Source organism: Glycine max, chromosome 14, assembly GCF_000004515.6.
Source record: "Glycine max cultivar Williams 82 chromosome 14, Glycine_max_v4.0, whole genome shotgun sequence".
In the NCBI taxonomy this organism is placed as follows: domain Eukaryota; kingdom Viridiplantae; phylum Streptophyta; class Magnoliopsida; order Fabales; family Fabaceae; genus Glycine; species Glycine max.
The window spans coordinates 36449417-36475378 of record NC_038250.2 but is presented as its reverse complement, the minus strand read 5'-3'; the positions used below and the strand labels follow the sequence as shown (position 1 = coordinate 36475378).

Genomic DNA, 25962 nt, shown 5'->3' with positions numbered 1-25962 from the left:
GAAAAATGGGGTGTAGAAAGGCTTAGAAAAAGCTTAGAAATCAAGTGATCATCAATTCCAAAACATAGGGGGAGTGAACACAAATTTTATAGATATACATTGCTTGCTTGAATCTTGATTTCAGGACTTATATTGTCATCATTAAAAAGGGGGAGATTGTAGAAGCAAATGTCTTTGGTGTTTTGATGATGATCATGATGATTTATGCAAATGATGCAAATGGGCTTTTCAAGTTTAAATTCAATACAATGATTCAAGAATACAAGCCACAACATCAAGATGATCACTAGTAATGGGCTTTTCAAGTTTAAATTCAAGACAATGATTCAAGAATACAAGCCACAACATCAAGATGATCACTAGTATTTTAGGAAGGGAATTCCTAATTGATTTAGCAAAAGGTTTGGCCAAGTAATTTAAGTTAAAAAGTGTTTTTCAAGATATTTACTCTCTAGTAATCGATTACCAGTGGCCAAAAATGATTTGCAACAACTACTAAATATTTGAATTCAAATTTTAGACTGTGTAATCGATTACACAATATTGGTAATCGATTACCAGCAGTTAATAAACGTTTTAATTCAAATTTTAAAAGCTGTAATCGATTACACAAATCCTGTAATCGATTACCAGACAAGATTTTCAGAAAAATATTTCTAAGAGTCACAACTTCTCAAATGGTTTTTACATGACCACCAATGGTCTATATATATGTGACTTAGAACACGAATTTGCTCAGAGTTTTTCAGAACAACAAGTGTTTATTCTCTCAAAGAGCAAAATCATTTTATCCTCTTAAGAATTCCATGGCCAATCCAATTGAAATTCATTAAGGAATCATTAGAGTGCTCAGATTGTAAAATCTATCTCTTTCAAGAGAGATTCATTCTTCTTCTCTTTCTAATTCTCTAAGGGATTAAGGGACCGAGGGTCTCTTGTTGTAAACGAATTCTAAACATAAAGGAAGGATTGTCCTTGTGTGTTCAGAACTTGTAAAAGGATTTTACAAGATAGTGGAACTCTCAAGCAGGTTGCTTGGGGACTAGACATAGGCACAAGGGTGTGGCCGAACCAGTATAAATCTGAGTTTGCACTTTCTCTTCCCTTAAACTCTTTTATTTATTATTGTTTTATATTTATATTCAGATTGTTCTATTTGAATCAATATTTAAGAAGTTCATTGTTAAGGGAATTTGTAACTTGTATAGAAAGTGAAATAGAATTTTAATTGGGGAAATAGTTTGTAATATCTTAATTCAACCCCCCCTTCTTAAGATATATGAGGCCACTTGTCTAACAATGTCAATGGGCATGCTATGGCCAGGAAGATCCTTAGAGCAGGTTATTACTGGCTCACTATAGAAAGCGATTGCTACACCCATGTAAGGAAATGACATAAATGTCAAGCGTATGCAGACAATGTCAATGTTCCGCCACATCCTCTGAATGTCATGTCCGCCCCTTGGCCTTTTTCCATGTAGGGGATAGATGTCATAGGGGCCATCGAACCCAAGGCTTCGAACGATCATCGTTTCATTCTCGTGGCGATAGATTATTTCACCAAATGGGTCGAAGCAGCTTCCTATTCCAATGTCACGAGGAGCGTGGTGGTCAGATTCATAAAGAGGGAACTGATTTGTCGATACGGACTCCTTAGAAAAATCATTATTGACAATGGCACCAATCTGAATAGCAAAATGATGCAGGAAATGTGCGAGGATTTCAAGATCCAGCATCATAACTCCACCCCCTATCGGCCAAAGATGAATGGGGCTGTGGAGGCTGCAAATAAAAATATTAAGAAGATTATTCAGAAGATGATGGTGTCATACAAAGATTGGCATGAGATGTTGCCTTTTGCCCTGCATGGATATCGAACCTCGGTACAAACTTCTATTGGGGCAACGCCGAACTCCTTGGTTTATGGGATGGAAGCGGTACTCCCATTTGAGGTAGAGGTCCCTTCCCAGAAGATACTAGCGGAATCGGGCCTAGAAGAATCAGAGTGGGCTCAAACCCGCTACGACCAACTCAACTTTATCGAAGGTAAGCGTTTGACGACCATGAGCCATGGGCGCCTATATCAACAAAGGATAAAAAACGCGTTCGACAAGAAGGTTCGCCCGCGCAATTTTATTGAGGGGGACCTTGTGCTGAAAAAGATATCTCACGCTGCTAAAGATAATCGAGGGAAGTGGGCCCCGAACTACGAAGGGCCTTTCGTTGTGAAAAGGGCTTTTTCTGGAGGGGCTCTGGTGCTCACCAACATGGATGGCGAGGAGCTACCCTCACCCGTGAACTCCGATGTTGCCAAGCGATACTACGCTTAAGATCTGGGGCTATTGAGGAAATCACTGCATGTTCTTTTATTTTTGTGTGTTCTTCTTGGTTTCCCCCAGGGATTCCTGTCTGCTGTAATTTTCTCGTCATAGTTTTTTAAAAGAAGAGAACATGGGTTTGAGGCTTCAGTCCTGACTTTGGTTTTAAACCATGTGCAGTTTGTGATATCCTGAGCCCTTTCGCTCAGTTCATGGGGTGCCCCAAGCGCTTAATTAAAACTGAACCTAACTAGCTTTCACTAAGAAGATTGTTGCATTTGAAAACACTCATGCATACACATACGCATGCATATTTTGTGATAACAGGGGCAGAATCGTCTTAGGCAGTGGCCAGATGTCGGGACGAAGCTAAAGGCAGAAACCAATCAAGGTAAAACGGTAACGCGACCACAGTTTGCCGCGCAATGTTGTTTCCTACTTTCAGGTACTTAGGGACGGATGCAAGTATAGGCTAGGGTCACGACCGATGGATCGTCTTCCCTTGCCCAGCTCTGGATCGCGCGTGTAATCTTTTGGTTCGATAGGAAATCATGTGCAAAATAAAGTCATGGTGCAGCTATGGTTTGGAATTAGGGTAAAACACTTACCTGTATGAGTTTTTATACACCATGTGTGATTTTATTCCCAGTTTCAGTTTGACCCGACGTTTCCCTTAAATGTTCATTTAAAAGCTAAACGTTGACATCCTACCCTTCATTTTCGATTACAAGGAAAACTATTTTGGCATAAGTATATTGTTTCGATAAAATATGGTGCTCTCGTCAATGATTTATTTTTCCTTGCTAAAGCATGTTCGCCTTTTAGGTGAAAGAACCCGGTGGACCATTCGGTCCTAAAATCAAATCTTGTTCGGAGCCCCATGAATTGATTGCCTAGCGCTGTTCGTGCATCCTCCACCATCAAATCTTGTTCGGAGCCCCATGAATTGATTGCCATTCATGCATCCTCCACCATCGAGTCTGGAGCCCCACGAATTGATTGCCTAGCGCTGTTCGTGCATCCTCCACCATCAAATCTTATTCGAAGCCCCATGAATTGATTGCCATTCATGCATCTTCCACCATTGAGTCCGGAGCCCCACGAATTGATTGCCTAGCGCTGTTTGTGCATCCTCCACCATCTTATTCGGAGCCCCATGAATTGATTGCCATTCATGCATCCTCCACCATCGAGTCCAGAGCCCCACGAATTGATTGCCGAGCACTGTTCGTGCATCCTCCACCATCAAATCTTATTCGGAGCCCCATGAATTGATTGCCATTCATGCATCCTCCACCATCGAGTCCGGAGCCCCATGAATTGATTGCCTAGTGCTGTTCATGCATCCTCCACCATCTTATTCGGAGCCCCATGAATTGATTGTCATTCATGCATCCTCCGTTATCAAGTACGGAGCCTCCGGTGAGGGGAAAATATGTTTTTTTTGTTATTTTCCCAATCGGTTCCTTCACTAAACATGTGTATACGTATATATTATGTTATTTTTGTTTGTTGTTTGTTTTGTTTTGTGTTGTGCAGAGAAAGAAGAAGGAGAGACGGGAGTCACTTATTTCAAATCGTTTTGGGTTGGGACTATTGTGATTGAGATCAATTAAATTCCCATGATGGGCAAAGGATGGCCTTCAGGGGTCATCATAGATTAATTACGGAAAAGGGCTAAGACGGACGGAATCAGTGTTTTATCTTTACTTTCCTCCTATCTCCTATAAAAGGTAAGTAAAGAGGGGCAACTGTCATACCCTAATTTCGTCCAGGGACCATTGTTGATGGCATGCAACCTTTGCTTGACCGCTTTGAGGTACTTGGCACCCATTGTTGCACAATACGTGAAGTTCCATAACGTGCCAGAAGTAAAAAGAGAGCATTGTTGCACGATTCGTGAAGTTTTGTAACATGTCGGAAATCAAAAGGAAGCATTGTTACACAATCCGTAACATTCCGAAAGCCAAAAAAGGGATGATTACATAATCCGTAAGGTTCCGTAACATTACGGAAGAAAAACAAGTATCGTTACGAAATTTGTAAATTTCTATAACGTTACGGAAAAAGAATCAACAAAAAAGGTAGGGGTGTATTTAGTAAACATAGGGGTGCAAATAGCAACCAGACCCACTTGGGCCTTCCAGGATGTTCCTCTAGAAGGCACCACCGAGCTTGCCTGGGCGAGCTGGGTGGCAAGCTCCTCCCTCATTTTCCTATAAATAGGGGGAGGAGGGAAGAAGAAAAACGTTCAGCCCTCCTGGTATCTAAGGATCACTTGAAATTAGTGAGAAAAATCGTTTCCGTGAAGAAAATCCATGCCGAGGCGCTTCCGTAACGCGTCCGAAACATTTCCGTGGGTGATTCCGTGAAGATTTTCCGCAATATTTCGTTCGTTCTTCGTTGTTCTACGGTCTTCAACGGGTAAGTTCCCGAAATCAAACTTTTTTAATTCATTCTATGTACCCTTGGTGGTCCCCATTTGTTTCACGTACTTTTATTTTCATTTCGTTTACTTTCCGTACCCCCTTTTGACGTGCTTTAGTTATTTATTTAAGTCATTTTCTCGCCTAATCAAAAAATAAAATAAATTTCCACCGATCATTTGAATTGTAATATCTGTTAAAATGAAATCCGACCGTTCGGTCGTGCTGTAACCACGTTGGAAACCAAAAAAGAGGTAAAATAATAATATAATAATAAAAAAATATCTTTTTAGTAAAATAAAACAAAAGAAATCAATCGGACAATAAATTTCGTCCGGGGATTATTACTTGATGACATGCAACCTTTGGTTAGCCGCTTTGAGGTACTTGGTGTCCTTGGTTGCACAATAAATGAAGTCCCGAGACGTCTTGGAAATCAAAAGGAAGCAGGCTTGCGCGATCCGTGAAATTCCGTAATGTGGCGGAAGTCGAAAAGAGGTGTTTTTGCGCAATCCGTGAGTTTCCGTAACTTCTTCGAAAGCTAAAAAAGAGTAAATACATAAATCCGTAAGGATTCGTAGCCTTGCGGGAGGGAAATAAGTATCGTTACGAAATTCGTAAAGTTTCGTAACGTTACGGAAAAAGAATTACAAAAAAAAATAGAAGGGGGTGCATTTAGTAAAAATGGGGGTGCAAATAGCAACCAGGCCCACTTGGGCCCTCCAGAAGATTCCTCTAGAAGGCTGTTGCTTCTGGAGGAAGCAACCTTGCTCGCTTGGGTGAGCTGGATGGCAAGCTTCTCCCCCAATTTTCTATAAATAGGGGGAGAAGTGAAGTAGAAAAAGGTTCAGCCCTTTAGGCACTTCTCTCTCTCTCGAAATAGTTGAGGAAAATTAGTTCCGTGAAGAAAATCCAAGCCGAGGCGCTTCCGTAACGTTTCCGTAACGTTTCCGTGAGTAATTACGCGAAGATTCTCGACCGTTCTTCAAGATTCATCGTTCGTTCTTCGTTTTCTTCAGTCTTCAACGGGTAAGTACCTCAAACCAAGCTTTTCAATTCATTCTATGTACCCGTGGTGGTCCACATTTCGTTTCATGTATTTTTATTCTCGTTTTCATTTACTTTTTATACCCCCTTTTGACGTGCTTAAGCCATTTATTTAAGTCATTTCTCGCTTAATCTAAAAATAAAATAAATTTCCACCGATCGTTTGTATTATCCGTTCATTTTGGTTAAAATGAATTCCGACCGTTCGGTCGTGCCGTAACCACGTTGGAAATAAAAAAAGAGGTAAAATAATAATATAATAATAAAAAAAATACCTTTTAGTAAAATAAAAGCGAAAGATCAATCAGACATTTTCTCTTTGGGATTTCTCATTCTTAATTGAATTGACTAATTAACAAAAGTGAAACTAAGGCTAAAATCAACTTGCCTAGTCAAGCTCGTCCACAAAAATAAGGTTTTGAAAGTTTATCATTTCAGTTTCTTACCAAGTAAAATGGATCGTTTTTAAGGTTCAACGCCTTAAAATGATCACCTTTCAAGTAAAAAGAATCACTTGATTCATGCTTAAGAAAGAACTACGTAGGTCTGATTTCCTCTCCAAAGGAGGGTATGTAGGAGCAAAAGCCCCGCTTTTGTTGACCTCAAAAAAGAAAAAGAAATAAAAGTTAAGGTAACACAATTTCCACAATTCTAAAAAATAGGTTGTTGTCCTTTGAGACAAACGCGAGAGGTGCTAATACCTTCCTCAAGTGTAAATACAACTCCCGAACTTAGAATTTTCATTTTGACCGGTTTCCTTTGGTTTTCCCGACGTTTTCCACAAATAAACGTTGGTGGCGACTCCGCGCATCTTTCCTCCTTTGGAAAGCGCACCCGTGAGCCTCGCCCTCGCTCGCCCGCGAAGGGTACGTTGCGACAGTTGGCGACTCCACTGGGGATTATTTTTGTGAGTTAGGCCTATTTTTAAGGAATTGTGGATTTGTGAAACCTTGTGTGTGCGTTTGTTGAACTGTGTAAAATGTAAATAATTGTTGTCTATTTCGCATTCTTTACACTGCATTCTAAGCACCCACGGGTTTGAGTAAAAAAGGGGCCCTATACCCGGGTTCATGGGGATTTAAGGAGTGGAGGTGAATCTATCATCATGCTAGGTCTCCGACTTGCTTGATAATAGTGAAACCTCGTCTAAAGCTTTCTCTCTTTATAATGTGTTGTCGTTGGTATTCCATACCGCCACAATATTATTATCTTGAGTGATTATACCTCTAGAAAACAACCGTGTGAGTTATGAATTGTTGGGGAGTAGTTATTAGAGACCCCTAGATATTGTCCTATAGGTTCCCAAATAGGGGCAAAGAGCAAACACGCTCCGTGCCATTCGTTCTCATGCATTTTTTTGTAAATAGCACTAGTTTATAGTTTTGCTAGTGATGTTTGGTTTCTCTAGAGTAATACATCACCTTTTTAATACTACGTTGAGGCGCCATCATGCCCAAAACGTAGCGTTAAAGTTGGATCTCTGTAGTTTCATATGTGTGAATTACCCCTTTGTGTTGTTTTCTTTCCCTTTCATGCATGTGCATCTGCATCATACCGTCACACATGCGTTGTATGTGGGTCTCGTCTTTTGTCATGGGAAGCCGGAAGATCCATATCGTCTTCTTAACTGCACACATGGGGCACTGCGCCCCCCAAATGCGCAATAAGGAGAGATAATTTTCCGGGCTCTCGTGTCCGTAAATGCATTCATATCATGCACCGCATAAACATCTCTTCAGCATCATAATGAACATATCGTTCCTGCATTTGTCCGTTATTACATTCCCATTTTGCATGAGTCATTGCATCATCATGCATATGCGTTCAACATACTTTTTGTTCTACATGTTTGCTCATACATGATCCTTGTATTTTCCTCTACAAAACAAAAACAAAAAAGAAAGCGCAAAAATTCACGCTGCATTCTTAGTTGCATATATTCGGTACCATGAGCCAAACCATGCTGGGATCATAAACCCATTTCACTTAAAAACAAAATGATTGAACATGGTACCTAATGCATGGTTAACTAAGAAAGGATGTTTCTTTGGGCATCTCAATCTCATAATTACATTTTCTATGCATAGCATGCATATTCCCGAGTCTTTCATCTCTATGAATTGTTGATGAAGTATTGGCGATCAAAATTACCATTCCCTGGGTTATGGGGTTGAACCAAGCTCGTGCTTTTACGAAAAGGTTCATCAAATCAAGTTGAAGTATGAAAGTAACCATCTTAAAAAAATTTGGGGCAAAAGATGGATCGTGTTACATCGCTGTTTCATCTACTGCCAAACACATTTAGGGCTGTCGATGTCCCTGTTACTTCCAATTTCACCTTGACGAAGATGTCATGGACCATGTTGAAAATCTAAATTGATTCAACCCCATATCCTGCGTAAAAATTCGCAATACTTCAGCTAGGCATCATTCGCATACATCCATGTTGTTCATTGGTTGCGTTCCTCATTGCATTCTTTCCTTGAAAAAAAAAAAGAACTTAATCATTGTTATAAAAAAGAAAAAGAACGCGCTTTACGGCGCCCTCACCGAACCTGTGATAGAGCTAGAGTAATGGGTGAAGTAGAGGAGGTACAAGAGAAGATGAAGGCCGACATGGAGGCCATGAAAGAGCAAATGGCCATGATGATGGAGGCCATGATGATCTTGAAGAAGATAATGGAAGCTAGTGCAGTTGAAGTTGCCGCTACCAGCACTGTTGCTAAGGTGAATCCGATGCCCCAATCTGGCCTCAACCAAATGAATCATCCAACCTCAGCTATGGTAGGCAAAGATTTGGGAAGTATGGGCGGCCCCCATGATGTGCAAATTCAAAATGTGCACGCCTTCCCACCATGTGGCTTGCCTCTCAACTATACGCCACCCAATGTGGCGTACACTCCCAATAAGAATGTCAATAACTCCACTCCTATACCCATTGAGAGCCAGCAACCCCAAGCTGATCATGCACATGTCTCTTAAACCGTGGGGGAGACACATGAAATTCCCCATCACAATCTAGCCGACTTCGAGCCTTGGCTCGGATATGCCACTGAAGGGCAAGCAGTTGGTGGTATACCCCTTGAAAACACTTTAGAAGGTCCTCAGTATCACCCACAACTACACCTCTTGCATTCCACGACAAGTAAAAACCCTCATGCTATGGCAGAAATGGGAAAGCTGGATCATCTAGAGGAAAGGCTCATGGCCATTGAAGCAGGTGAAGATTATGCCTTTGCTAACCTAGGAGAGTTGTTCCTAGTACCCAATATCATCACCCCTCCCAAGTTCAAGGTGCTGGACTTTGACAAGTACAAGGGGACTACTTGCCCCAAGAACCATCTAAATATGTATTATCGGAAGATGGAGGCATACGCAAAGGATGAGGAATTGCTGATACATTCCTTCCAAGAAAGTCTTACTGGGGTAGTTGTTACCTGGTACACTAACTTGGAACCTTCCCGAGTCAATTCTTGGAAGGACCTAGTGATTGCCTTCGTTAGGCAGTGTCAGTATAATGTCTTCGGATAGGATGCAACTACAAAACATGTGCAAAAAGGGGGCACGAATCTTTCAAAAGAATACGCCCAAAGGTGGAGAGACCTGGCAGCTCAAGTGGCACCTCAATGACGAAAAAAAAAATTATGACAATGATAGTAGACACATTACCGGTATTCTACTATGAAAAGATGGTGAGCTACACACCTTCAAGCTTTGATGATATGGTCTTCACCGACGAAAGGATCGATGTGGGTCTAAAAAGAGGCAAATTTAGTCATCCTGCTTGGACGAATGAGAAAACTGGGGCAAATGAAGAGGGTGAGGATGAAGGAGAAGCCCGTGCTGTGACTGCCATTCCAATACAGCCAAGTTTCCCACCAACCCAACAATGTCATTACTCAGCCAATAACAAACCTTCTCCTTACCCACCGCCCAGTTATCCACAAAGGCCATCCCTAAAATCAACCACAAAGCCTACCTACCGCACTTCCAATGACAAACACCACCTTTAGCATAAACCAAAGCACCAACCAAGAAATGAATTTTGCAGCAAGAAAGCCTGTAGAATTCACCCCAATTCCAGTGTCCTATGCTGACTTGCTCCCATATCTACTTGATAATTCAATGGTAGCCATAACCCTAGCCGAGGTTCATCAACCTCCATTTCTCCAAGAATACGACTCGAACGCAACGTGTGCTTGTCACGAAGAAGCCCCGGGGCGTTCCATTGAGCATTGTAGGGCTCTGAAGCGTGAGGTGCAAGGTCTAATTGATATGGGCTGGCTGAAATTTGAGGAGAATCGCGTGTAAATCCTGACATTGACAAGAGATGCCACACATGGGACAATTTTGAAAGCTGTTGTTAGATGTCTCTAATGACTCATCAGGATTTTCAACTTTCACCGGAAGTGGGTGCAAGCCATTGGTCTGTTTGCTCAAGCGACCTGTGCTCTTGAGTTTGGACTTCTAAGACCATTCAATCAGAGATTACTCGTCCTTCACGTTGGTGGGGGTGCCGTAAAACAACGAGTAAAGTTTAAAACAAATAAATTTCAAAATAAAAATAAAAAAGGAGTTAAAAAAAAATAATAAAACATTTGATTGACTGTGTTTTCAAGACATTCATGTGACCTCATTTTATCATTCCGGAAAGTTTGTCTTTTTAGAGAGAAGTGAGTTATCAAGAATAGGATGTTGGACAAATGGCCTTAGTTAGCTTAAGAAAAAGGGGGGGTTAAATTAAGATACAAAGACTATTCTCCAATTAAACTTTCACTCTAACAATGCACACAGGGACAACCCTTCCCTTGTGTTCAAGAATCCCCTACAACAAGAGACCCACGGTCTCTTAATCCCTTTTCAGAAATAAGAAGAAGAGAAGAAGAGATCTCTCTTAAAAAAGGTAGATTGTAAAATGAAGATCAATCAAAATTCCTTATTGAATATGCAAGTGGTTGACCAAGGAATCTTTTTGAGAGGATAAAACATTTCAGTTAAAAAAAAAGACTCTTAATATTTTGAGAGGATAAAACTTTTTGGCAACTCTCTTTAAATTCGTGTTTCCAAGTCACATATAAGTAGACCTTTGATGGCCATTCATAAAACATTTGAATAGATGTGACTCTTAGGAATTATATTCTGAAAATCCCCTCTGGTAATCAATTACAAGACTTGTGTAATCGATTACAGGTTTTAAAAATTTGAATTAAAACATTTTCAACTGCTGGTAATCGATTACCAGAGAGCAAATCTCAATTTGAAATGATAGAAATCTTTGGTCAAACCTTTTGTTTGTTTTCAATTTGGAAACTTCTTCCTAAAGATTCTAGAGATCAACTTGATCATATATCTTGATTTTCTTGGATTCTTGTCTTGAATAAAACTTAGAAGCACTTGATCCTTTAGCATCATCAAGACATCAAAACATCTTGCTTCTACATAGGAGTCATTTGACTTAATCCATCAACTGAAAGATCCTTCAACTATTTCTCGTCCTTGAAAAATTCTTTTTGCAAGAATCAACTGCATCTTTCATTCTTCCTCACTGCGAGGTTGTGAAAACAAGACAACAATTGGTACCTCTAAGCCCTACACTGGGGCAATGAAAGGCCCCATGACTAAACCTCAAACGAACCTAGGGGCAGATTAGAAGTTCTCACCCAATAGGTTCCTTGCTACAAGGTCATGACGAAAGACAATGATTGTACCTCAAAGCCCTACACTGGGGCAATGAAAGGCCCCATGCATAAACCTCAAGCGAACCTAGGGGCAGATTAGAAGTTTTCACCCAATAGGTTCCCAACTACAAGGTCATGACGAAAGATAACAATTGGTACCTCAAAGCCTTACACTGGGGCAATGAGGGGCATCGTGCGTGAGCCTCAAGTGAACATAGGGGCAGATCAAAAGTTCTCACCCGTCGATGTTGTTAAACAAGAAAAAAAGGGGAGACAAGCCCTGGAATTTCAATAGATTGATCAAACGGCTCCATTCCCGTCACTCCAAAATGGTCAAGTGACTAAATCAAACAGAACATACACTCTGAGGGAGTTCCCGGAGAGATTTGCAAAAGATAGGATAAGGTTGCATGAATTATCACCTTTTTCAAAAGGACAGTCAATCTGTGTTTTCCAAAAAGATTAAATCAAAATCAAAATCAAAATCACAAAATAGGGAAAGGATGTCATGAACATTGTACAACTTTCCATTGCATTGCATTGTTTCATATGAGGTCAGCATTACCAAGTTTCACAACAAAGGTTGCATGCGTCTGCATCCCTAAAAATCATGTTAACTGCATAGATTTCCTACATCTTGTGTCCAATCTTTTTGGATGACCGGCCCTCTCGATGAGTCGATCTCTTGCTTTCTCATAAAGGTGGGCCCTTGGGTACTAGTACCTAACACCTTTAGAGGACTGTATGTCCTCGCCATCAGAGGACTGCACATCCTCGCCTGTAGAGGGCTGCACGCCCTCGCCTTTAGAGGGCTACGCGTCCTCATTTTCAGTGTGCTCCATATCCACACCTTAAGAGAATATAAGGTCCTTTGCCCTTAGATGCTTCACCGAGACTTGCGCTCCTGGTTAAGGGGCCAGTAGTTTCCTTCTATCAGTTCCTGGGTCACCCCCTGATATTGGAGGGCGACCAACTGTGCGAGCACATCCAGAGAGGGAGGCTATCACCGGGGCAAGATTTCACCCGTGCCGCTGCAAAAAGACGAGTGCGGACCATGCGCACCAACATGACCACCCTTACATGGATGACGTTGCTATTTAGCAACATTCTGCCCAGCGACCACGATGCCAATCTCCCTCTGCAAATGGATCAGTTGGTCTGTGCCGTCATGACATAGGTAAGTATGCACATGGCTCAATTGATTTCTGATGTCATCTATTGTTTGCAGGGATCGTGCCCACAAGACGCCCAGTGGACCCGAAGAAGTCCAACGGGGCCCTGGGGTTTCCAGCTCTGGTTACGAGCCTCTGTAGTCCTACAGGGTGCCCGTTTCCCCCTTGTAGATGGATCGGTTGGTCTGTGCCGTCATGACATAGGTAAGTATGCACATGGTTCAATTGATTTCTGATGTCATCTATTGTTTGCAGGGATCGTGCCCACAAAGACACCCAGTGGACCCGAAGAAGTCCAACAGGGCCCTGGGGTTTCCAGCTCTGGTTACGGGCCTCTGTCAATCCTACAGGGTGCCCGTTCCCCCAGTGAGGTCATGCCATCGAGACATAGGTAAGTATACATATGGTGGTTCAACTGATTTCTGATACCATCTATTATTTGCAGGAATCGCACCCACAAAGACACCCAGTGGACCCGGAGAAGTCCAACAGGGCCCTAGGGTTTCCAGCTCTGGTTACGGGCCTCTGTAGTCCTACAGGGTGCCCGTTTCCCCTCGGCAAGGTCACGTCATCATGACATAGGTAAGTATGCACATCGCTCAACTAATTTCTGATTTCATCTATTGTTTGCAGGGATCGCATTTGCAAGACACCTAGTGGACCCGAAGAAGTCCAACTGGGTCTTGGAGTTGTCAAGCTTTAATTATGGGTCTCTGTCAGTTCTATAGAGTGCCTGTCACCTCCAGCAAGGGCATCAGGCCCCCTACTAATCGAGCTTTCATCAAGAAGTATTGCGTCCCCAGGCAGGCGCAGGGCGAAACACCACAGCAGCCTGGGGATGGCCAGCAGCGGGCAACAGACGCACCGCCATCACCTCTAGAGTTCACCTCAAAAAGGTTAGAGCGTTGCTTACGACCTATGTCCGACCAATAGGCGACCAAGTCCAAAGCCAAAGGTAAGCAAAGTACTAGGTCCGTGACCAACAAGCCATCATGCGTCCAGCTCAAGACGTTAAAGAAGCGCTACTAGGAGGCAACCTAGTACCTTTTAAATCTCTGCTTGTTATTTGATCACCTTTGTTTCTCAAGTAATAGTAGGACACACCTAGTTGCTCTTGATCCTAGGAATTTAAATAAAACAAGCGCAAGCTCGGAAGGTAGTCATACCTCACAAAAAATATATGTATATATGTATGTTTAGGTAGAAAGATACCTTGGATATGCATGTATATAGCAAAAATATCTCACAAAACATATATATGTATGTTTAGGTAGCAAGATACCTTGATATGCATGTATATAGCAAAAATATTATACGTATGTTTAGGTAGCAAAATACCTCATGAAAAAAGAGAGAGCAAAAAGAAAGCGAGCAAGAAAAGAATAGAAAAGAAAAGAAAAAAAATAGTAAAGGTTGTCTAGCTAAAAAAACAACATGCTTGTGAAAAGGGATAACTTCCCGCTTTTCTTTGAAAAATTCACTGATCATAACCAGTTTTTGAAAGAGTGTGTATACACCTGAAGGGTGAATGCTGTGAAAACTTTCCCGGACGCCCAAAATGGACTCGAATGAATGCACAAATTGATAAAAGAACGTATTTTGGAAACACTGGGTTGACTAAAATAGAAAAAATAAATCCTGAGCCCTAGTGTCACATGACCATAAAAACTTGATGTTTGAGTGTCCACATGGGTGCATGCATGACCAGTTTTGCATAAAATTTCCTAATCATCATTGTTGCATGTGTATCATGGGAATAAATGTGGGACATCCCCTTCATCCGCGAACCGCTGGCCAAACCCTGACATATATCATGACCAGTCGTTCTACAAGCCTTGAGCCAGAATCCCAACTTACCATAAACCTTGACCCAGGGTGAGAATGTCAATCCTTGCCCTCGGAAGAAAACACAAAAAGAAAAGAAAATTCCCAAACCAAGAAAGGGAGGAGACACAAAAAAAAAAGAAAGAAAATTCCCAATAAAAGAGTGGGAGAAAGCAAAAAAAGAAAGAAAAATTCTCGATCAAAGATCAAAAGAAAACAGAAGAAATATGCAGAAAGGTCTTTGGACCAGACAATAACTGAACAATACAGAATTGTCACCAAGTGAACAAAAGAAAGGAAACCACGACCCAAAGTGGCCCTCTCCCTTTGATTGCCAACCAAAATCCTGTGCGCTAGCGACTTTCTCGCCACGCACTAAACAAAAACAGAAAAGGAAAAGGCAAAAACACTCAAAGCCAAATTCCCCACCTAAAAACCATTCCCAAAATAAGTCCTATTGATCCATGATCACGCATGTAATCTTTGATTTGATAGGAAATGATTTGCAAAATCAAGTCATGACATATCTATGGTTCGGAATTAGGATAAAACACTTACCTGTGTGAGATGGATACACTTTGAGTGATTTTTTTCCTATCTTTGTTGGACCCAGTGTTTCCTCTAAATGGTCGTTTAGAAATGAAATGCTAACATCCAAAATCTCATTTACGGTTATGAGAAAATTTCATCAGCATACTCTCCTTCCCCGATAGACACATTGTTTCTCATCCAAAAAGCATATGTTGCTCTGATCAGTTGGAAGTTTTGTCTCTTTACTAAAGCATGTTCGCATTTTGGTGAAGAAAACACTGAGACTATTTGTCAAGAACTACGTAGGTCTGAGTTCCTCATCACAAATTGAGGATACGTAGGAGCAAAAGCTCTGCTTTTGTCGACCACCCCACTTTATGTTACCGTGTCCCAAGAGACCGGTGGCATGCGGAGCCACATGACCGTGGGATCCCCAGATTCATGTTCTTTTATGTTTCATCCTTTATCATTTACATGACTTGAGGGACTAACGTTTGTTTTTTGATGTCGCGATTGTCATTTGTTTTGTGCATATATTTTGTTTGGACTATTGCGTTAGTGCTTACTTCGTTGTTGTCAATAGTGTTTGTTGAAATTCCGGGACCGTGTAGAGTTTTTCATTCAGGAACGTCGTCCTAAAAAATAAAATGAACCAAAAATCCTAATAAAAAGAGAGAAGCGTTGTGAATAAAAGTCATGTTCGTAAAGAAAAGAAAAAAATGTTTTTGTATATATACATGTATGAAAGAGGAAAATGTGTATAAAAAGATTCCGTGTGTGTAAGTGATGCGTGGAGAGAAATTCTTGTGTGTGTGAGCAACGAATATGTCGCAACCTACCCTTCGGCGGGAGGCCGACGCGAGACTCGCGGGATGCGTGTTCCACGAAAGGAATACGCGCGGAGTCGCCACCAACGTTTATTTGAGGGAAACGTCGGAAAAACCGGAAAAGACGCGATCTACGAACTTTTAAGTGAAAGGTTCGGGAGTTGAATCGAAAAGCTTGGTTTGAGGTACTTACCCATTGAAGATCGAAGAACGATGAAGAACGAATGAAGAACGTCGAAGAACGGTCGAAACCTTTGCGAAATTCCGCACGGAAACGTTACGGAAACGTTTCGGAAGCGCCTCGGTGATCGAGGCCGTACCCGAATCAAATAAACACGAAAATGCAGTAACTAGGAAGTGATCCTAGGTCATTTCCCAACGAGCAGTGACAAGCCAAATGTTCATAATATACTTGCAGTAACAGTAACGATGGGGGGGGGGGTTGGTTGTTTGGTAATTAAAGAGCAGAACAAATAAAATGGAATACGAAACTACTAATATTAAAAACGGGTTGTTTCCTCTGATTCAGAAGCCACTCTCTTATCCTGGGTGATGGAGAATTCGTCCCTAACAGTCAACCACTCCAACCCTATTTCAATTTACTAAGCGAAAATCAACTTATGGTTTTCAATACGTGATTAGGCACCACATACACCAGTTAGCCCTTCGTCCATTAAGCATGAACGCAAGTTAGGCTCAGAGGCAATTAATCGAACACGAAGCGTGCACTGATTAATATTCACGAAATTGGGATAACTGGTGAAGGGAAAACTGCCAGGAAACCACATTACAAATGAAACCTCAAAGAGAGTTGGGCTTCGTCCTCAAAAGGAAACAACACCAGAAAATCTAGCCTTCCATGGATTCAAACAGAAAACGCAAATGAAACATGAAGCAGAATCATAAATGAACAAGAAGAAACGTAAATGAACAAGAACGTAAATGAACAGAAACGTAAATGAACAGAAACGTAAATGAAAGTAGAAGAAGAAGCAAGAATGAACTCGTAATTAGAAGAAGAAAACGGAAATTTGCATTAAGAACGAAAACTGTAACAAGGGAACAGAAAAACGTGAAAACCTAAAACCAAAGCTCTGAATAATGAAAATAGCATAGCAGAATAGAATCCCCTGCACGAATCCCAAGGCAGCTATTTAAAAAGAGTCACTCAAAGTCACTGGGCCCTATTACAATACTCTGGCCCAAAACGAAATAAACACTGAACAACATAAAATAAAATTGCGAAATTTCCTAATTAGAAATTAACTAAGGTAAGCGCTGCTTTATTTGCCCTCTTCAAGTCCACAACCAAAATCCGGATTAAGCCCAATGTTTCATTAATTCCTGAAATTAGATTAAAAACATCAAATTAGCTAAATGAGCCCAAATAATAAAACTGCCTAATTAATTGACAATTAAGACCAATCAATAATTAAAATGGTGCAAAAAGGGTTTAGAAAATAGAAGAAAATGATGGCACATCAAAACCCCCCATACTTAGCCTTTTGCACTCCTGGGCAAAATGAAACAAAGAACAAAATCCAAGGATATGAAAAGGAGACAAACAAAAAATTCACATATTTCTCAATGAACATCAAGGAATGAAAGGAATGGGTAACATCTAACATAAGGAGATCCAAAAAGTCAAGACATTCATGAAAATCATCCAAGCAACCCAATCATGGCAAAATAGTTAATTAGCTCAAGAATGAAAAGTGATAAAGCCTCACAAGATATACACTCTATCTCTCAAGTGTCTAGGCTACTATTTACCCTCAAAGCACCCATGAAAGCAAACACCACATAAACTTGGCAAGATTCTAAAATTGACAATCAACCCATAAACACAAGCACATGAGGATCAAAAGGTCTTTTAAGGTTGTAATGGGGCCAAGGACAAGGTATGGAGAAATATGGAATAAGTGGCTAAATCCCAAAGGAATAGAGGAGCAAAGGGGAATAAGTGCATATTAAGAAAAAAAATAAGAAAATAAAAAGAAGTAAAGATAAAAATTAAACATGAAGAGTAGAACCAAGAGTTTCATCATTCTTGTGCCATTTAAGATCTTATTCACTCAACTTTATTGCTTTTCTTTTTCTTTTTTCGAATTTTTTTTGACTCTTTAGCCTTTGAGAAACAACATTTCATTCAGCATGTCCAACATTTAACCAATATACAATGTACATCAAGTATGGCCCAAAATACATCATGAAGCATAGCCAACAAAACAAGTTGTCCAATGAAACAAAAACCCCCGACACTTATTCCCAAAACAATTCCAAAGCTCCAAAATTCCTTAAGGATATGGTAATATCATGGTTTTTCACTTAAGGCTTGTAGCGAGCTTCAAAACAAGGAAAGGGAAACAAGGCTCAAAAGGGCTATCAAAGGAATTAATTCAAGGTAAGTCCATTTGGCTAGAAGCTTATAAGAACAAAATTGCCTTAATCATTTCCAAATATGCATGTGAATTAGGACGCATCAACAAGAATCAAGCCAAGGCTATTGTGCAAGCAATCAATGGGGCAAAACACACCAAATGATTATAATGATGGATGGCTCAAATTCTCACAAAGGTAAAATCATCACTTTCAAATTGAGCTTTCAAAACTATCATGACATGTAGAGAAGAATCAAGGATTTCTAGTCACAAAATGTCAAGAACTTTTATTTTCAAAACAATTACCCATTTCTTGAACATATCCTATAATTCAAAGAAAAACATGCAAAGTCGTACGTGCACATGAAATTGACCCAAAATATTAAACTGAAAATCCGACGAAACTAACAACATTAACAAATTAACACAACTAACAAATTAACAAAACCAACAAAACTAGCAAAACCAAAGAACACTCCCCCCCATACTTAAACAACACATTGTCCTCAATGTAGCACAATTAAAAGATTAAAAACAATTAAATCATCAAAGAGAATCGGACAAGTGTAATAAAAGCAAAGAAGGAGATAGGAAAAGAAAAACTCCCTAAGTCATGGTGGAGGAAGAGTAGGGTGGAGTAAGGAAGTCTCTTCCACCACTACGTCCACTAAAGAAGGGTTCGTGAGGAATGGCTTAAGTCGATGTCCATTGACCTTGAAGCTCTTGTTTGTGGAGTCGCTTTTGATCTCAACTGTACCATAAGGAAAAACATTAGTAACAACAAAAGGACCAATCCACTTAGACCTCAACTTACCACTCATGAGTCCAAGCCTAGAATTATACAATAACACTTTTTGCCCAACCACGAAGTCTTTTTTAACTATCATGCTATCATGGAACTTCTTGGTCTTTTCTTTGTAGAACTTGGCATTCTCGTAGGCTTCTAGGCGGATTTCATCTAACTCACTCAGTTGCAACTTCCTTTCCTCGCCAGCTTGATCCATAGAGAAGTTGCAAGTCTTCACTGCCCAGTATGCTTTGTGCTCAATTTCCACTGGAATATGACATGCCTTTCCAAAGACAACCCGATAAGGAGACATTCCTATGGGTGCTTTGTAGGCAGTCCGATGTGCCCAGAGAGCATCATCAAGCCTGGTACTCCAATCTTTCCTGCTTGGCTGCACAATCTTCTCTAGAATTCTCTTGATTTCACTGTTAGAAATTTCTGCCTGTCCATTAGTCTGGGGGTGGTATGGCGTGGATACCCTGTGTACCACCCCGTACTTTTTAAGCAGGGCATGCATTGTCCTGTTGCAAAAATGGGTTCCTTGATCACTAACAATTGCTTTAGGTACTCCAAACCTGCAAAACAGATTAGACCTGACAAAGTCTGCGACAACTTTAGCATCATTAGTTCTAGTGGGCTTGGCTTCCACCCATTTTGAAACATAATCAACTGCAAGGAGAATATAAACATAACCAAAAGAGACAGGAAAAGGACCCATGAAATCTATACCCCAGACATCAAACACCTCACAGAATAACATAGGTTGCTGAGGCATTTGTTGTCGCCATGTAAGTGTATTTCCTGCTCTCTGACACTGCTCACAAGTGCTGCAGATCTTCCACGCATCTTTAAAGATGGTGGGCCAATAAAAACCACAATCAAGCACTTTGCGAGCTGTCCTTTGAACACCCAGATGACCTCCCGGTGCGGAAGAATGACAGAACTGCAGGACTGAGTCAGTCTCATGATCTGGAATGCACCGTCTAATGACTTGATCACTGCACAATTTCCACAAGTAAGGGTCATCCCAAATAAAATGCTTAGCATCACTTTTAATCTTATCTTTTTGGGCCTTAGATGCTAAGGGAGGAAAAACAGAGGCAACTAAATAATTGACAATGTTAGCAAACCAGGGAGTAGAAAGAGAGTCAGAAATACTATACAATATATACAAATGATCATCCGGGAAATCATCCCGAATAGGTGAATCTGCATCAGAGACACGTTCGATCCGACTCAAATGATCAGCAACTAGATTTTGTGCTCCGCTCCTATCACGGATCTCCAAGTCAAACTCTTGGAGCCAGAGCATCCATCGGATCAACCTAGGCTTAGAATCAGCCTTCTTCAACAAGTACTTTAGAGCTGCATGGTCAGTATAAACAATAATGCGAGTACCAAGCAAATAAGATCGAAATTTTTCAAGAGCAAAAACTATGGCTAGAAGCTCTTTCTCAGTAGTAGTATAATTTGCTTGGGCAACATCTAAAGTCCTAGAAGCATAATATATCACCCTGGGCAATTTATCAATTTTCTGAGCAAGGACAGCCCCCAATGCATAATTTGATGCATCACACATAAGCTCAAAAGGGGCTGTCCAATCAGGTGCCTGGATGATGGGGGTGGTAGTCAACGCTCTTTTGAGGCAATCAAAAGCCTCTTTGCATCTGTCATTAAAGTCAAACTCCACCTCCTTTTGCAACAAGTTGGACAGTGGAAGGGCTACTTTGCTAAAATCCCTTATAAAGCGCCTGTAGAATCCTGCATGACCAAGAAAAGATCGCACCTCTCGCACACAAGAGGGGTAAGGCAATTGTGAAATAACAGAAATTTTTGCAGGATCTACTTCAATACCCTTATTGGAAATAATGTGGCCTAAAACTATACCTTGCTCAACCATAAAATGACATTTTTCAAAATTTAGAACAAGGTTAGTTTCAATGCATCTGTTCAAAACTTTTTCCAAACTATTCAAACAACCATCAAAAGAGGATCCATATACAGTGAAATCATCATAAACACCTCTATGCAATTTTCTAAAAAATCACTGAAAATACTAATCATGCACCGCTGGAAGGTACCAGGGGCATTGCACAGGCCGAAAGGCATCCTCCTATAAGCAAAAGTGCCGAAGGGGCAGGTGAATGTGGTCTTTTCCTGATCCTCAGGAGCAATAGTAATTTGCATATAACCAGAAAAACCATCAAGGAAACAATAGTGGGATTTACCTGCCAGGCGTTCAAGCATCTGGTCAATGAATGGTAGGGGAAAATGGTCCTTTTTGGTAACCTGGTTCAGCCTCCTATAGTCAATGCAGACTCTCCAACTGTTCTGCACCCGAGTAGGAATCAGCTCCTCCTTCTCATTTCTGATCACTATGAGGCCAGTCTTTTTCGGGACTACCTGGACGGGACTCACCCATTGGCTGTCGGAGATAGGATAAATGATTCCTGCTTGCAAAAGCTTGGTTATCTCCTTCTTCACTACATCAAGAATCACCGGGTTGAGTCTTCTCTGTGGTTGTCTTACTGGTTTAGCTCCATCCTCTAAATTTATTCGATGCATACATGTGGATGGGCTAATACCAGGAATGTCCGCCAGGGTCCAGCCTATAGCCTTCTTATGCTTCTTGAGAACTGACAACAACTTCTCCTCTTGCTCATCAGCAAGGGAGGCAGATATAATCACTGGAAAACTCTTGCTATCATCCAAGTAAGCGTATTTTAAATTTGATGGCAGAGGCTTCAATTCTGGTGTGGTCGGCTGGACAGTGGTAGAAGGAGATGGTTTCTCAGCCTTTACCTCATAAAGAAAGTCAGAGGTATGTGTACTTCCTGAAACATGGTTAGTCCTATCTGACTCTATAAAATCAATCTCAAGAGGTAAAACACCACCACCAGGCATGCAATCAATATCACTCTCAGATTCACTCTCAGCATCAAATTCAGACATATGATCAAGTACAATTTTAGACTCAATGCATGAAGAGTGAGAGGCATGCAGATTAGAATAAAGATCAGTCATGTATTCATCAACAACATGGTCAATTATTTCAGCACGAAATACAGAAAGATCTTCAGATGGGTATTTCATAGCATCCAAAATATTAAAATGAACAGTTATATCACCAAACTCCATGGACAGTGTGCCTGCATAAACATCTATCTTAGTTCTAGCAGTTTTCATAAAGGGTCTGCCTAGAATGATGGGAACTGATCCTTGAGAAAATCCATCTTCCATATTCAAGATATAAAAATCAACAGGGAAAATCAGTTCACCAACTCTAACTAAGACATCTTCTATGAAACCAACAGGATAGGCAACACTTCTATTAGCTAAATGAATTACCACATCAGTTGACTGCAAGGGACCTAGAGATAGAGAATTAAAAATCGACAGAGGCATAACACTAACAGAGGCTCCTAAATCTAGCATGGCATTGTCAAACTTACTATTCCCTATAATACAAGGTATGCTGAATGTACCTGGATCTTTGCATTTTTCAGGAATTTGAGGAACAGATTTACCAATCAATGCGGAGACATTTCTGCCCATGCTAATTTGTTCACTTCCTTTAAGCTTCCGCTTATTAGTGCACAACTCCTTCAAGAATTTGGCATATCTTGGAATTTGCTTTATTGCATCCAACAGAGGTATGTTTACCTCTACTTTTCTAAATGTTTCCAAGATCTCTTTCTCTGCCTCTTCCATTTTTTTGTTGGAAACTGCTCTTGGAGGGAATGGAAGAGGGGGAATGTGCTGCTTCTGCAAATCAGAATTACCTATGGAAGAAGATTCACCTGCACAGAAATTGTTAGGTAGATTTTTGTCATCACCTTTTTTTGGAATAGAGTGAAGTTTGGCAGGTTCATTTGCAGATGAGGAAGGTGCTACGGGTTGAGGTCCTTGACACTGCTTTCCCGACCTCAATGAAATGGCACTGACATTTTTGGGATTTTGGACAGCTTGAGAAGACAGCTTGTCAGAATTCTGGGACTGTTGTTGATTCAATTGGGTAGCTAATTGTCCCATCTGATTGGTTAAGCTCTGAATGGAGGCTCTGGTCTCTTGCTGAAACTGCATGTTCTGCATAGTCATTTGCCTCACAAGTTCTTCGAGGGAAGGTTGTGGAGGGGCCTCAACTGTTGGCTGTTTCTGGGGTTGTTGCTGTTGTTGGATTGGTGGAGGAATGTATGGTCTGCTTGAGCCAGCAGCATTTTGGAAGGAAGGAGCAGGCTGCTGTTGTTGTTGCTGAGGGCTGGACCATCTGAGGTTAGGGTGATTCCTCCATCCAGGGTTGTATCTGTTGCTGGAAAGGTCATAATTGCTCTGCTGTGGTTGATTTTGCTGCTGAGGTTGAGGAGGTCTATTGTAAATATTTGCAGCATAAGCTTCAGGCTGCTCAATTGCTCCAGGTTGCTGCATGGAAGGGCAAAGGTCTGTATGGTGGTCAGCAGAGGAGCACAAACCACAAACCCTTGCGACAGGTACAGATTTTTGATTCAAGGCCAGCTGGGTTAGCAAGTTGACCAACGCATCCAGTTTGCCTTCAAGCTTCTTAGTTTCAGATGATGCAGATGGGTTTGTAGCTACCTCATGCACTCCTCTAATGACTATGGCATCATTTCTGGCACTAAACTGCTGGGAGTTGGAGGCCATCTTCTCGATTAAATTTCTGGCTTCAGCAGGAGTCATGTCTCCAAGGGCTCCACCACTGGCAGCATCTATCATACTTCTCTCCATATTACTGAGTCCTTCATAAAAATATTGGAGAAGAAGCTGTTCTGAAATCTGATGGTGGGGGCAACTGGCACATAGTTTCTTAAATCTCTCCCAGTACTCATACAGGCTCTCTCCACTGAGTTGTCTAATACCTGAGATATCCTTCCTGATGGCTGGGGTCCTGGAAGCAGGGAAAATTTTTTCTAAGAATACTCTCTTAAGGTCATCCCAGCTCGTGATGGACCTTGGAGCAAGGTAATACAACCAGTCCTTTGCCACTCCCTCTAATGAATGAGGAAAAGCCTTCAGAAATATGTGATCCTCTTGGACATCTGGGGGTTTCATGGTGGAGCAGACAATGTGAAATTCTTTCAAATGTTTGTGCGGGTCTTCACCTGCAAGGCCATGAAACTTTGGAAGCAAATGAATCAATCCAGTTTTAAGAACATATGGGACATCCTCATCAGGGTATTGGATGCACAAGCTTTCATAGGTGAAATCAGGTGCAGCCATTTCCCTTAGAGACCTCTCACGAGGTGGAGGTTGTGCCATGTTCTCAGAATGTGCAAAATCAGAATGCTCAGAATCAGAATGCTCAAAATTATAATGCTCAAGATCAGGATGTTCAAAATCACCAATAACAGAATGCACAGATTCACCAGTTATGGAATGCTCAGAATGATCAAAAGGTATAAAATGATGCCTAACTAATCTATGAAATGTCCTATCTATCTCAGGATCAAAGGGTTGTAAGTTAGATGGATTGCCTCTAGTCATACACTACATTCAGCATGCACACAACTAGTTGCCTTGTCATGTAAATAAAGGTGTAGGTTTGAACTACAGCTACCCTCAAATGATATCCAAATGACTTGAAATTTTGTGAGCAACCTTATAAAATGATGAGAAGATAGCACAAAAAATTTCAGACAAAAATTCAAAGTCTAACTATGAAATCTAAAATTGGTAGGTTAAGAAAAATAAGTGAATAAAACTTGAAAAATAAAAAACTTTTGACAGAATCGCTTTTTTTTGGACGATGGAGACCTCAGCCAGCGTATGGCGGGCTGCCACGGCGTAGGAAATTTTTTTCTACCCCAAATGCATATATAATAATTGCGATTCTGATAACCGGAGCAAAAGTTATGGCCGTTTGAAGTTTTGACAAACACAAAATTTGCTAGTTTTTTGGAACTTTCAAATCTGACCAAACTAAAGGCTCTAGCTATTTTTCCCACAAAATATGGATTAAAAGAAGTTACCACAAAAAAATTCAGCCAAAAATAACAACCCTAGCTACTAAAACAAAAAATCCCAAATAATTCAGCATGGGTGGTTGCTAAAATCCGTCTCTAATTGATTTCTACTACTACTCTGTTTTCAAGCACAATCTTCACAGCAAAACACCCAAGACTGAAACAGGGGAAACTCTTAATGGGAAAACTGAAACAGAACACACATTAAACAAAATACCAGGACACTAAACAACACTAACACACATACTAACACAATACTAACAATTAAACATAAAACACGAAAGGATTAAACACACAACACTAGCTAGCTATTATGAACCTTTGGACACTGCTCCTCGGCAACGGCGCCAAATTTGATCGAGGCCGTACCCGAATCAAATAAACACGAAAATGCAGTAACTAGGAAGTGATCCTAGGTCGTTTCCCAACGAGCAGTGACAAGCCAAATGTTCATAATATACTTGCAGTAACAGTAACGATGGGGGGGGGGGTTTGGTTGTTTGGTAATTAAAGAGCAGAACAAATAAAATGGAATACGAAACTACTAATATTAAAAACGGGTTGTTTCCTCTGATTCAGAAGCCACTCTCTTATCCTGGGTGATGGAGAATTCGTCCCTAACAGTCAACCACTCCAACCCTATTTCAATTTACTAAGTGAAAATCAACTTAGGGTTTTCAATACGTGATTAGGCACCACATACACCAGTTAGCCCTTCGTCCATTAAGCATGAACGCAAGTTAGGCTCAGAGGCAATTAATCGAACACGAAGCGTGCACTGATTAATATTCACGAAATTGGGATAACTGGTGAAGGGAAAACTGCCAGGAAACCACATTACAAACGAAACCTCAAAGAGAGTTGGGCTTCGTCCTCAAAAGGAAACAACACCAGAAAATCTAGCCTTCCATGGATTCAAACAGAAAACGCAAATGAAACATGAAGCAGAATCATAACGTAAATGAACAACAACGTAAATGAACAGAAACGTAA

At 40.8% G+C, this 25962-nt stretch overlaps 1 non-coding gene across 1 annotated transcript; it reads left to right on the top strand.

The window, feature by feature from the left end:
• Positions 1-23780: 23780 nt before the first annotated feature.
• On the top strand, positions 23781-23887 carry LOC112999479 (small nucleolar RNA R71). Its single transcript, XR_003264665.1, has one exon. It is a non-coding gene; the product is annotated as a small nucleolar RNA R71 (small nucleolar RNA).
• Positions 23888-25962: the final 2075 nt, after the last annotated feature.